The following is a 14,933-nucleotide window of genomic DNA, read 5'->3' on the forward strand; positions in this document are numbered from 1 at the left end:
CACACCAAGACACATCGGAATTAAAATGCCAAGAGCAAAAGACAAAGAGAGAATCTTAAAAGCAGCAAGAGAAAGAAACTCAGTTACCTACAAGGGAGTACCCATATGACTGTCAGCTGATTTCTCAACAGAAACTTTGCAGGCCAGAAGGGAGTGGCAAGAAATATTGAAAGTGATGAATACCAAGAACCTACAACCCAGATTACTCTATCCAGCAAAGCTATCATTCAGAATTGAAGGTCAGATAAAGAGCTTCAGAGATAAGAAAAAGCTAAAGGAGTTCATCACCACCAAGCTGGTATTATATGAAATGCTGAAAGGTATCCTTTAAGAAGAGGAGGAAGAAGAAAAAGGTAACAATACAAATTATGAACAACAAATACACATCTATCAACAAGTGAATCTAAAAATCAAGTGACTAAATAATCTGATGAACAGAATAAACTGGTGATATAATAGAATCAGGGGAATAGAAAGGGAATGGACTGACTATTCTTGGGGGGAAAAGGGGTGTGGGCGATGCGGGAAGAGACTGGACAAAAATTGTGCACCAATGGATGAGGACAGTGGGTGGGGTGTACGGGCGGAGGGAGGGGTGGGAATTGGGTGGAGGGGAGTTATGGGGGGAAAAAGAGGAACAAATGTAATAATCTGAACAATAAAGATTTAATTTAAAAAAAATCCCTATGATGTGCTAAACAGCACTGAATGCTTTCCAAACATCACATCTTATGTTTACAACAACCTTGCACTATTCCCATTTAATGGATAAGAACTTAAGTTAATTAGCTATAGGTCAGTCTGGCCCCAAAGTCAGCCATGCCAGGAAACTGCCAGGGATGTTGGGGAGGCAGGGAACTTCAGAATGATCAGACTGAAACCCCTCACTCTACAGATGTGTTAAGGGAGAGGACAGACTTGCATAAGGCAATGGGACAGCCAGCACTAAAGCCCGGTCCCCAGTACTGTCCTTGCAGTGACATGAGGAGGGCCTCTCGCACTGAGTCAGTCGTCTCAGGCACAGTGAAAGCAGGAAGGGAGAGCCTGACAGCCTCAGAGTGATGGCATCAGCCTGTCAGCTCTCCCTCTGTTCCCTCCTGACCCTGGGGACTGCAGTGCATGCTGCTGGAACATTCAGAACTCGGAATAATAGAAAATCTTGGGGAAAGAATCCACAGCCAAGACAGGAAGTACCTCGTGCCCTTTCATGATCTACCTAGAGCCAATTTCCAATATGATTCTCCTGAAATAGAACTGGAGATCAATGGAGAAGGAGGTTGGCTCAGGCACATGTGGGACTCTTTTGTAGACACAAAATACAATACAGCCAATTTCTTTGAGAATACAGTCTGAATCAGCAAGCCCCCTGGATCCTTTCTGACTAAGGGCACGTCTTCCCTAGTTTGTGCACTGCATAAAAATAATTAAACTGTCTCACAGAGAAATTTTTTTAAATAGGATTTTGGTGATGATGACTTTGAATTCATTCAGTATTATGTAATCTTTGAAATATAACAGTAGTTTACTTGACTTTGATTTCTAGGCTTTCCTTTGATGGCAAATATTAATATTTATCATTTTTCTGATGTTGGACTAATGAGAATCTTAAGTGTTTATGAGATGGCATTTAAATATTACAGTATGGTAGATGTGTTTGTTTTCTAATTTATATTCCTCCATCTTTAACATCAAGCAGCATTAATTTTTTGTGCTGAATCCTGGGTTGTTATTCATCAGCACTTTGAGTAAGTTTCTATGGCCAGAACTGAAGGCCTGTACATTTATTTGATGACCAAAGAGAATATGACAGTCCACCAAATAACAGCACTAAAGGAAAGATCTAGCCCTGATTTTCAAAGAGAAAACTGGCACACACATATGACTACTAGCCAGCAATAGCAGACAGAACAGCATGCCGGGTTTAATGGCAGCAATCACAGGTGTCATGTCACACACTGTGAAGGCATGCTTTACATCAGTAATCTCACCTGATCCTCACAACAACCTGAGAACTAAGTAGTCTTGTCTGCATTTTATAGAAAAGTGAGATGCAGAGAGGTTGAGTACTCTGCTCAAGATTACACAGCTAATGAGAAACAAAACCAGACTCATTCCTCAGAGCCAGATAGTGGGTTCTTCTCTGTACTCCCTTCCTTACAGCCCCTTCTTGACACCCCAGCCTTTGAAAATTGCAATTATCTGTGCAGCATAAATAACCCATCAGCATGGAGCAGTAGCTTTCAGGGCAACCCAGACTTTCGGATCTTGATGGTAATGGTGACATAATTCAGTCTACATAGGCCATACATTGTTCTATGTACAGGGATACAGCAAGAAACAGGAACAACGATATCCCTGCCCTTGGGGAGCAAACTTTCTAGAAAGGGAAACGGACAACATTGACACAATAAACAAGGCATTATCTCTAATAAGGGGAGAAAATGGGAGGCAGTACAAGTTCAAGAAATGGTAAGAGGGGCTGAGGTCAGGAACTTTGTAGATATCACTTACTTATACTCGACCATGCAACCAACACTCAGTTAACCAAAGAAATAATGGAGGACAGCCCAGAAGTCTATGGGTTTATGGCACAATGCAAAATCCAATACCAAATTCTAAGTTAGGGACCTAGACCAGTGGTCGGCAAACTGTGGCTCGCGAGCCACATGCGGCTCTTTGGCCCCCTGAGTGTGGCTCTTCCACAAAATACCGACTTCTGCGCATGGGCCACGAAGTTTCAATCTCACTGTACATGCGCGTCTGCATGTGGTATTTTGTGGAAGAGTCACACTCAAGGGGCCACAGAGCCGCATGTGGCTCGCCAGCTGCAGTTTGCCGACCACTGACCTAGACTACTTACCCGACATGGGGATCAGATGCTAGAAAGACAGCATCAGCAAACTAGCCACTAGCCCTGTCTTCATGGACCTTACAATCCAAAGGGAAAAGACGCATTGATCAAAACTTAGGGGTTAAGTAAAAGCTATAAAAAAAAGTGTAAGTCAGGGAAGCAAAAGACAGGACCTAACCTACAGAGGACTATGAAAGAAGGTTATCATTCTGACATTGACTCTATCTTTGACCCAGAGCGAGTCATTTCCCTTCTTTAGAACAAGCTTCCTTCAAACTCTTTCAAAAAATCTTCTGAACCTATCATTCCAACACATAAAAACTGTATTATTGCCCTGGAAGGTGTGGCTCAGTTGGTTGGACATCATACTGTGCATGGAAAGACTGCTGGTTTGATTCCCGGTCAGGGCACAAGCCGGGTTTCAGGCTCGATCCCCAATAAGGGGCATGAAGGAGGCAGCTGATCAATGTTATGCTCTCACATTGATGTTTCTCTCTCTCCCTCTCCCTTTCTCTCTCTAAAAATCTATAAAACTATTCTTAAAACACACACACACACACACACACAGATACACACACACACACACCACCTATGTGTTATTGCTTCTTCCACCAATCATTAGTTCCCAAACTGCTCTCCTCCCTTAGTCCCTTTCATTCTCTCCCTCTGCAACCCTACCACAATGGCTTTCTTCTTGGTTTTCACTGATACATGACAGAGGCCTCAGATCAGGAAGAACATGGGCCTGATATTCCATCAGGGGCAGAAGTAGGTATAGCAGACACTCTAGGCAGAACCCAGGTGAAGGAAATGGGAAGAAACCAGGTTACACACAGGGCATCTGGTGTCCAAAGAGCACATTAACATGTGAAAGAGAAGCTTGTTATGGAGACAGCAGGCATGAGGGAGGCATCAGCCAAGATCATAACTGGTATCTGGCAAGAGGGAAGGACAAAGAACTCAGAGAAGCAGATCAGCAGAAGGGTGGTCTGAACAGCAAAGAGCAAGGCTGCAACCACAGTACTGAGATTCAGGGACAGGGCCATTACCCAGAAAATACAATCCAAACTCCACACTTTGACCTCCAAACTCTACATGGCCAGGCCAACCTCACGTGTGCCCGTCATTGTCCCTCTGAGCATGTCAAGCTCTTTCTCCCCTCAGGCTGCAGTGCAGAATGTTCCTTCTGCCTGGAAAGCCACTTTACCTGCTCTGCACATAGTTGCCCCCCTCTCATCCTTGACATAGGTCTCAGCTCAAATATCAGCTCCTCCTCTCTGGCTACCCTACCTCAGCAGGTCACCTCTTTCACGATCACAGTACCTTATACTCTTTTTTGCCAATATTTGGCATTTTACAATTACATTTGTCCATCTTGCATATTGTCCATCTCCACAGGACTGTGCCTGTCTTGTTCACTAATGTATAACCAAAGCTAGCACCATGCCTGACATATAATAGGCCTCAGTAAGTGCTTGCTGAATGAATAAATTAATGATGAACAAGGAATGGCTCATACCCAAAAGGAACAGGCAAGAACAAACCTGGGGTTTAGGAACTAAAATTGGGTACCAGACAGGTGAGAGGCTATTGCCAGACTGTTACCCCACACTCCACCTGCCTGCTTGCCTTCACTGTGAGACAGTACTTGCTTCCAGATCCTGGGCGCACTCTCTACTTACCTGCCACTAGTGTGGGCTGCTCCTACCACACATAGAGTCTCTTAAGAACCTGGCCAACCCCAAGAAATGAAAGCTGCTTGTGCAAACCCATCACATCCAGTGATTACAATCCCTAGTCATTAGAGTAGCTAATATATGCCAAGGATGTTATACATGCAATCTTATTCACCCTTCACAATATCCATAGGTAGTTATTGTTAGAAGTACTTTTCTAAAGATGAAAGAAACAGACATAGCCAAGAAACTGGTCCATACTCACACATCTGCTAATGGGTACAACCATATGCTTTGGGTCTATGAATATGAACCACTGAGCTCAAAAATAATAAAAATGTAAAATATAATAATAATAATAATACATTTACTAAGAAATTACTATATGAGGGGTACTTTGCTAACATTTTACATAGATTTTTCCCATTTAATTCATACCTACCTCTGAGGTAGGTCCTATTATGTGTTCATTTTATAGAGGAAAATAAAACTCTGCAAAGTAAAACAACCTGCCCAAGGTCACCCTCAGCTTGTTAACAGTGATATGTGCATTTGTAAACTCTACCAACACTACTCATTACATGAACACAGAATGGCAACACAGTAGAAGCCATAAAGATCTAGACCTGTGCTAATCCAAGTGTGGCCAGCAGTGTCTGCATCACCTGGGAGTTTATTAGAAATGCAGAAGTTTTTGGCCTCACCTGGACCCTTGCCCATAGCTGTGGCCAGTCCCCAACCCATAGGAGTCGGACCCAGCTGTTTCATCTGCACTAGGAAGCCAAACACAGCCAACTTCTCTAGGCCAGGGAAACCTTGGCCCGTTGCCTCTTGGAAGTTCAAGAGGCTAGAGGAAGCCATAGCTTAGGGGAAGCTTCTGCCCTGCTCAGAGGGGCCAGGATAGGGAGGGCCTCAGCTGCAGATTTATTTGTGGCCACGGCTGCTGAAGCTTCCTGGCCTTGCTTTCACCCCATCAGGCAGCAGAACCCAGAAACAAGGATTTCAAACTGCAGCGGCCACTTACTGTTTTTGTATCCCAGAGTTGCTTCCCCTCTTCTGAAGGTATCAGGAGCTCCCATTAATCTCTGTGTGCACAGCCATGCATGCTGTGTACCGCATCATTCCCATATATATTTGTAAAAACAAAGCACTTTCCCTCCCCTCCACCCAACTATCTTTTTGTTGTTACACCCCCTTCATACACTGCATTTGCGTCTCTCTCTCTCCTGCCTTTCCCCTGCTCTCCTTCAGATCACTACCTCTTCCCTCACCAGGCCTGTTCCCAGGGAAGGTTGAACAGGAACCACCAGCACTCCAGGGTTGAAACAACCTTATTCCAGCAGGGTCCAGCCCCTTCCTCTGCCTGTCCTCAGGGCTCCAAGCACATACACAAAGTGCTGCTTCTAGGCTTTGCTTAAACATCTCCTGGCACAAGAAAGCAGGTACTGCCCTGTACTTAATGGGGAGACAGGACAGAAGCAAGTATACTCTTTTTTTCTTTTTTTTCAAAACCGAAGACATGGGAAGAAGTCATCAACTTTCACAGAAAATGAAAATTTTGTTCTCACCACCTACCTCACACTCCAGTGATTAAATGTCTGCAGACCATACTCTCCTCCAGCCTGTGCCCAACTAAAATATGCACACATTAAACCTCATGAGGGAGTACCAACATTTCACATTATCTGTGATGGGTGTTAGCTCCAAAAGCTATGAGGCTGAGAAACTGCAGAATATACTGAATTTTAATGGAAATCTGATTGTTAATAAAAAGAGTAAATCCATAATGAGCAACACTAATAAACACATAAAAAGACTCAGAGTCCTTAAGTTCCAGAATGCTGTCAATGTGTGCCTTTTGTGAACCTCATAACAGTTTCTCAGTTTTCTCTTCTATTCCTAATTATTTATCATTAAAAGAAAACCTTAGCATACATACAAAACATCCCTAAAATATGTAAAATTTTAATTGTATTAAACCCTCCAACAAAAGCACTATTTCCCACTCTTTTCTTTTTCTCTCTATTACAGTGGTTCTCAATCTTCCTAATGCTGCGACCCTTTAATACAGTTCCTCATGTTGTGGTGACCCTGAATTTCATTGTTACAAATTGAACATAATTAAAGCATAGTGATTAATCACAAAAACAATATGCAATTATATATGTGTTTTCCAATGGTCTTAGGCGACCCCTGTGAAAGGGTCGTTCGACCCCCAAAGGGGTCGAAAACCGCTGCTCTATTGAGTCAACACTGCAGAAAAATGAAACAGGCCTACAACGGAGATACTACAGGTTTGGTTCCAGACCACAGAAATGAAGCAATCATTGAGACAGAGCGAGTCATCATCTGTTTGCTGGTGGATGGTCTTGACTTCAGTCTTTAAAAAACACACAGAAATACCCTTTGTAATACTTTAAGCAATAAAAATAAATAAATAAATAAATAAATAAAATAAAGCTAAAAAACACACAGCCTGTGAAGTGTAATAACACAAGGCATGGTTATACATTGTGAAAGGACCTCCTGGTGAGTAGAGAAGCTCGGGAAATGCTGAAAAGTTAAACTATGGTTTGGGTTAATAGAAATTCAGGTCAAGAATGCTTCCGGATACTGAATACCAGAATAAGGTTTTATTTTTTTAAAATATATATTTTATTGATTTTTTACAGAGAGGAAGGGAGAGGGATAGAGAGTTAGAAACATCGATGAGAGAGAAACATCGATCAGCTGCCTCCTGCACACCTCCTACTGGGGATGTGCCCGCAACCAAGGTACATGCCTTTGACCGGAATCGAACCTGGGACCTTTCAGTCTGCAGGTCCACACTCCATCCACTGAGCCAAACTGGTCAGGGCCCAGTATGAGGTTTTAAATATAAATATTCAGATGCAAACAAACATATGCATACACATTTTCTGTAAGGTAAAAAACAAACAAACAAAAAAAACCTCCTGCATGTGCCCAACCAGGGAGAAGCCTGCAACTGAGGCACATGCCCTTGACAGGAGTCTAGCCTGGGACCCTTCAGTCCGCAAGCCAATGCTCTATCCACTGAGCCAAACCGCCTAGGGCAAAAAAAAAAAACTTTCAAAAGGAAAAGACTCCCATATATTGTAGATAATCCAGCAAATTCAAGGTATTTAATCAAATTAGCTTAATTATTCTTCCCTGAAATGAAGAATGTGGGTAACTACCAAAAAAAATTTTAAAGGAAACAAATCTGTATAATAAGTGCCCACTCTGACAGTGGTTCATCTCAAGCTGCATTGAATTAGAATGTAAGAATGTTACAAGTAAAACTGGGCTGTACTTTCCATGAAAAATAGTTTAAAAATTTAAACCTTTCCAATAACATGGACAAGCACAGCTCATGACAGCATGCAATACACTCAGTTTCCTCTGAACATGTTTTTAATGGGTTAATACTTTTCTCAGCCCTGACAAATGGAACAGAGTAAATATCAGGAAGAGAAACACAGGTTTAACTCAACATTAAGGAGAATCCCGACTCGGGCAATGCAGCTACAGATACAAGGGAGTGGGGTGGTCGGGGTCCTTGGTAATTAACCTGAAAGATATAACCCAGGACACAGCCTGTAGTTAGTTCAAATTCCATGAGCTTTGAGATGAGGCTTATCATCTCTTTCACTGCCAAAGCCTTCAAAATGCTACTTTCTAGATATTTCGTTCACCACCAGGGCTTTCACCTGTTCAACTGTTCCTGATTCATTTCATGTTCCGATTTTAAAATCAGTGATTCTCATTCCTAAATGCACTTCAGAATCACCTGAGAAACTTAAAAAAGAAAATACTAATGCCTGCCTCCCACACTCTGCTTTTAATTTGTCTGGATGGGACCACCCTGAGGTGATTCTAACTTGCAAGAAGGCTGAGAATCACCCGTGGAAGGCAGTCCAAACAGGTTAAAGTTATGTAAAGAAGGAGGCGCTATAATTTGGGCAAGGTGCCTCAAATTCCCATTTTAATCAAATATAATATGGTACTTTAAGGATCCCTGATTGTTTCCCCTCAAATTTAGATAAAATCAATTGCATGGGAGAAATCTATTTGCCCATAATACTTACTTAAGTTTTTACAAAGGACTGAAGAAGTTCCAGACTTTACATGTGAGACAAAAACAACAACAGTAGATGTAAAGGTAATCTATTTCACCTAGTACTCAAATATAATAAACAAGGAAACAGAAAGGGGTTCATAAAGTTGTGATTTTTATTAATAACAGTTTTTCCCAGAGTCACACAGCAAGGAAGTGGTAGAACCAAGGTTAGAATCCAGGTCTTTTGCTCTCTGAGTCCATTCTCTTAACCACATCATTTCTCACCTAGTACACTCAAGGGTTTCCTAAGTACTTGTTATTCAAAGTAGAGTCTTTGGGCCAGCAGCATCAGCCTGTTAGAAATACTGAATCTGGCCCATTCCAGATCTACTAAATCAGAATCCACATTTCAAGAATTTCAAGATAAGCAGGGAGATTCATATTTATACTAAAGTTAAAGAAGAACAGGCCTACCTGTTTTTCCCACATCAACTACTACCTCTCACAAATTCATCATCCATACTGCATCCATACTTTTTAGAAGACAAATCCAACCATTTCATTTCTCCACTTAAGATTGTTAAATGGTTTCGCAAATACCCTTGGAATTAAATCCAGTTATTTTACAATACAGATAACTAGATTCTGCAAAATATGCTTGCCTCTGTAGTCTCATCTCCCCCACTTCCCTGCCCATTGGTTCTTATACCCCAGGCCCAGAGACCTTTTTTCTGCTTGTCAAATCCCAACACACCTTTCCTTCTTCCTTTCCTCCCTCCCTCCCTTCCTTTCTCCCTTCTTTCCTTACTCTTTTCCTTCCTCCCTTCCTTCCATCCTTCCATCCTTCCTCTAAGCCCGTGGTCGGCAAACTGTGGCTCGCGAGCCACATGCGGCTCTTTGGCCCCTTGAGTGTGTCTCTTCCACAAAATACCACGTGCGGGCGCGCATACAGTGCAATTGAAACTTCGTGGCTCATGAGCAGAGGTCGGTTTTCGGCCTGGACGAGTCTATTTTGAAGAAGTACTGTTGATATTTGGCTCTGTTGACTAATGAGTTTGCCGACCACGGCAGCTCTTCCCCAGTTAGAATGAACTACCACTAACCACCACGCACTGCTGTATCTCCCGTATGTAATGGCACAGTGCCTGACACAGAGCTAGGAGCAGGATAAAAGGAGCTGAACAAATATGTTTAGGATACTGAGGACCTCAGCTCTATCTTTTGTCTGTCTATCCACAATTTGCTCTTGCTATGATCCTCATTCCCCTCTCTCCTTCCCTCTCCCCGCATCACCCCTTTTCAGTAACTCACCTCCTTATCAGTAACCTCATGGCTGTTGAAGTTGTCAGCTTTAGAAAGCACTGCCATGCCCACATGGCCACTGCCCTGGGATTACTCACCATCTGGATGACAACTGCTCTGCTTTAACCCTGAGGCTCCTGGGACAGGCCCAAGCCTTTCTACAAGCGAACAGAAGGCCCCACTGACAGAAGCAGGCTGCTTTTCAATCGAGATTTAATATATAGATGGAACTGTAGATCAGGGACCGCTCAGCTAGCAGTGCAGAGCCAAAAGCTTCACTATCTCTCTGCCCACACTAGAGAGTGTCACTGTGCTGACAAGATGGGTTATCAAGAGTGGTGGGTAACTTCATATTTCAAATGTGATGGCCAGGCTTACTATTCTAAGAAAACAAATGGCAAATCCTTTTATAAAATAGATATCTGACTCAAGTTTAAATCTGATATATTTTCAAATATCAAGTTACATTTAATAAAAGTAAGAGCTACTATTCATCTATTGAATAGAAGCTATTGAGTGCCTGACATGTTGAAAGCTTTAAGCACAGTATCTTATTTAATCTTTATCATCACTATATGAAGTAGAAATACTTATTATCTTATTTTATAGAAGAAACCAAGGACTAAGTAACCTGCCTAAGAGGCAGGGCTGGGATTTAAATCATAGGCCTCCAGACTATTGTTTCTCTGCTACGGTGTGCTATTTGGATGTCTTGCTCATCTGAGAAGTTACAGACATTGACATTCCCAAAGAAACAGGCCCTCAGAGGATGATCTTGAAGGCTGAGATTTTGCTCTGCAATGTAGACATCAAAAGGAGAGTTAGCCCAGGTGTGGCTCAGATCCTCCTGTGGACCTGGCCGTCATAGTTAGATTCCCAATCAGGGCACATGCCCGGGGTGTGGGCTCAATTCCCAGTAGGAGGCGTGCAGGAGGCAGCCAATCAATGATTCTCTTTCACCACTGATGTTTCTATTTTTCTCCTAAAATGCTTTTTTTATAAAAAGGAAAGTAACCTGCTACCTCTTATACAGCGTGAGGCCAAAGTAGGTTTATAGTAGGAAAACGATACAATAATTAATAAATAATAATAATACAAGAATGAACTGTGTTTCCCATATTCACAACTGTAAACCTACTTTTGCCCCACCTTGTATTTCAAAGCGGTATTTCTACATTAAGAGAGAAAACTGAGATTCAAAAAAAAAAAAAATGTGGGAACATAGCTCAGGAGTGCTTATGAATGCAATTCCCCAAACATTTTTTCAATGTCTACTAGTGGTCATGCATCGTTCTGGAAGCTGAATGATTAGACCGTCAGTTGGGAGAGTGCTGAAGGGGGTGGGGTGAATAGGGGGTGATGGGAAGAATGTCTCCCATAGTGACTGTCTCAGGAATGTTTAACCACTAATTTACAAATCTGTTACCTTATTATGTAATTAGGTAGAAATTATCTTTCACACACAGAGGTGAGAGTTGCCTGCTTTATTATCTGTGAATATGTAATTGAAAGGACCAATGTATCTTCTGAAACAAAACTTTTGTATAATTCAAACAACCCATGTGGTCATTTCTGATACCCTATATTATGTAGAGCATTAGATTTTAACATATGTAAATGCAAACAGTGTCATATTTTGTTCTCAAGTGTCTGAAAGAACAAAAGAGAAAAGAGTACTGGGAGCCAAAACAACACTAATTTCCAAAGTAGAAATGGAGCACGTTGAAGCTGCATGTACATACAAATAGATGGGGACACAGAACATTTCCTAACTAACGCATCCATCAGACATGCACAGGAGTAAGGTGAGGACCAGCATCCCAAGTAAAAGAAATCATGAGCCTAAAAGGCCACATCCAGTACGATAAGGCCTCCAAAATCCTGCCGGCTTGCAGAAACAGGATGCTTTTGACACAAGAGCTAAGAGGAAGACCACAGAGACTTTGTACCTCACTCCCCTCATTTATAAAATGAAAGTTAGATTTGATGGTTTATAAGGCCTTTCCAGCCCTAACCCATTAGCAACTTCTCATCCAGGAGTCCCCTGCACCTAAAGAGAGATGAGTATATAAAAATGCTCAAACAAATCTGCTGAATTAATGAGTAGTACAACCTTAGAATAGTAATAAAAGAGAGAGAGAGAGACTTGACAATTGGTCCTGGTCTGTGGCTTAGAAAGAACAAATTAGAGGAGAAGCCATTATCTAAACAGCTTCACGTCTGGTGCTCCTGCTAGCTGACTGCTGGTAAAATGAAAATAACGCTGGACTTGGAAATAAGACATTTGGGTCTAGTCTCATCTCCGACCAACTATGTGACCTTGGGCAAACTGCTTTACCACCTGGGCCAGTTTCCTCATTTCTAACATAAAGGTATTATAAAGCTATATATAACTAACATTTGTGGAACCTTTACTCTATGCCAGCATTTAAATGATCTCAAAGGTTTTTGCTGTTCTAACGTTAGTGTCTAACTACAGAGGCAACATGGTCTAATGGAAAAATTCCAAATCCTGTACTCAGAAAGGTTGGGCTCCCGCTCACTCTGTTAGGGTACGATCTCTTCCTAAGCAGAGACAGCAGATAGACTGGGTTACAGTCCCAGTATTGTATTCAGTAGCTGCATTAACTTGGACACGCTGATTAATTCTTAGTTTTCTAATATGTAAAATGCAGATGAATATGGCTATCTCTTGCATATAGCTTTTGAGATAATTAAATAACTAGAATAACTAAAGTAACATACATTTACTTGTTTAATATGTTAGATGTTATTACTAGGTGTGTGACCCTGGACAAATCATCTTTTCAAGTTGTTTTCCTCGTCTACAAATGAGAGCTGCAGTGGTATTAAAAGAGATGATAGGAACACACACTGTTGGCTGTTAGGTGTGTTTGAAAGCACGCAGGACCCCTAACACTTGAAAAAGCATAGACAGTAATTCCCCACCCAGTGCTTGGAACAGCATATACAATCAATGACGACGGCCAAAGACATCTTTCCTGAACAGGTCTCTCTAGTGCCAGCTCACAGCAGGTGGACGCCAAGGCCAACAGCCAGGACCCAGGCCACGGGAGCTGTATTTTCCAGGCAAAGGCTGCTCCACAAAACGATGGAGGTGAAACTTCATCTCCCAGGAGGCACCTCGCCCCGAAACGGCCCACAGGGAGGAGGAGCACCGCCCTCCGGGAAGCGAGACTCAAACGCCGCCAGCCTCCCGCCCGGGCTGTGGGCCCGGAGGTGGAGCCGGAGGGAGCGCTCCGGAACACCCTCTTAACTGGCCCAAAGCGGGGCGCATTCAACCCAGGAAAGAGCTTTTCTGAAACCCCTGGACCCCTGCACATCTGAGACCCAGGTCAATACAGCAGGAAGTGGCAAACTTGCACGAGCAAGACCGCTTGTGGATTTTGGCCACTTGGGCAGGGAGTTTAAGCCCTTTTTTCCCCAGATGAGCGCTGTGTGCGGGACCAAGGTCATGCAGCAGAGGCAGCTGTAAGTCCTGCTCCGGTTCCACTCACCTGCCTCGCCCCCGAGGGATAGACCTTTAAAAACCCTTGCATATTTTCATGTAAAAACACTCAGCCATAAAATAGGTGTAAAGAGGCCAAACAAAGCACTGATGGGTTCTTCCACCATAACGAATTCGATGCTTTTTTGTGTATTTTTTGAATACTAAGTGTACAGTTCTCCCCCGAGATACTGCCTTCCCGGAGCCCAGCTTGGTTCCTGTCCGGACACGTGTTCAACGCCACTCCCTGTGGGGAGCCCAGAGCGGGGTGTAACACAGAACCCTCGGGGCAGAGATTCCTGCTACTTTCCTGTGAAGCTGACAAATCACCCAAAAGCGGCCAGTGCCCACTACCCCCCAGGGCCGGGAGCTGAGGCCGCCCTCGGGCCCCCTGGCGTGGCCCCGTGCCTCAGTTTACCACTGACGAAAGGCCGTGGAGGAGGGGAGGGTTTTAGTTGCGGGGGAGGGAGGGAGGTGCTCAGTAACTGGCCCTGAAACGGTCGAGGGGTGGGGGTGAGGGTCTTCCTGACAGACCCCCACCCCCAACGAGCCGTGTGGGCTCAGGTCCCGCCCGGCTGGGCCGCCAGGATGAAGACTGGACGCGCGGGGAACCCAGACCCGCGTCCCCGAAACACTGTTCGACTAGTGCTTGCCCCCACGCCCCTACCTTCCAAGATCTTGGCAGCTGGGAAGTGAAAGGCAAAGGGAGGGAGCGCGGGGCAGGAGCAGCACCTGCGCGTGTGCCCACTGGGGTGGCTGCCTGAGGGGCCGGGAACAGAGGGCAACGCCTCCCACGACCTGACAGAGCCGGGCGGTGACTACAATTCCCAGAGGGCCCGGCGGCCGGGGCGCGACCCAAGATGGCCGCTCGTCTGGGGACAGGCGCAGCGACCAATAGGCACAGAGAACGCGCATACGCCGGCCCAATCAAAAGCTATAGTGACAGAGGTGGGAACACTGGGTCTCGCTGCAGAGGGGCTGAGGTGAGAGTTCCCCTGGAGAGGAATTTTTGTCGTAAATCGCACGGTCATTTGTGGGGCTGTTTTCCCAGTGAAAAAGTAACAGAACTCGCTAAGCTGTGCTACAGTTTTGCTTCCTTCTTTCTTCCCCAGCCAAACCCTCCTCTGTTTATGTCTCAGGGCGGGCTCACCGGCCCTTACCTGATGCCGGTTACCAACACACGCGGCCTCCCCTTGCTTTCTAAGTAAAATTGCACCACAGGTTCCCTGCCCTTCCTCCCTTTTTTATGTAATTTTCGCCTTAGCACGTGTCTTTACCGAGCACTGTCTTTAATTTATTTATCTTTCTTTACCCTCTTGCCCACTAGAATGAAAGTTCTGTGCAGAGGCGGGATGTTTTGTACTGGTGACTACAATAGTTCTAACACCTAGAATATATAGGGTATCGCAAAAAATGTGCACGCACACGTTGAATAATTATAAAGGCACTATTCAGTAAAATACATTTCATTTTCAAAATGGAGCTAGCAGCTGTTAACGTGTGTATGCATTGGGGGGGGGGGGCACCCGGTATATT

General features: G+C 43.9%; 1 long non-coding RNA gene across 1 annotated transcript in view; it reads right to left on the reverse strand.

The window, feature by feature from the left end:
• LOC102768039 overlaps positions 1-14,194 on the reverse strand; it is a 603,801-nt gene extending 589,607 nt beyond the window's left edge. Inside the window, exon 1 of the long non-coding RNA XR_436496.2 lies at positions 14,065-14,194. This is a non-coding gene — a long non-coding RNA (uncharacterized LOC102768039). The remainder of the gene's footprint in view (positions 1-14,064) is intronic.
• Positions 14,195-14,933: the final 739 nt, after the last annotated feature.

This window comes from Myotis davidii, unplaced genomic scaffold (genome assembly GCF_000327345.1).
Source record: "Myotis davidii unplaced genomic scaffold, ASM32734v1 scaffold189, whole genome shotgun sequence".
Lineage (NCBI taxonomy): Eukaryota > Metazoa > Chordata > Mammalia > Chiroptera > Vespertilionidae > Myotis > Myotis davidii.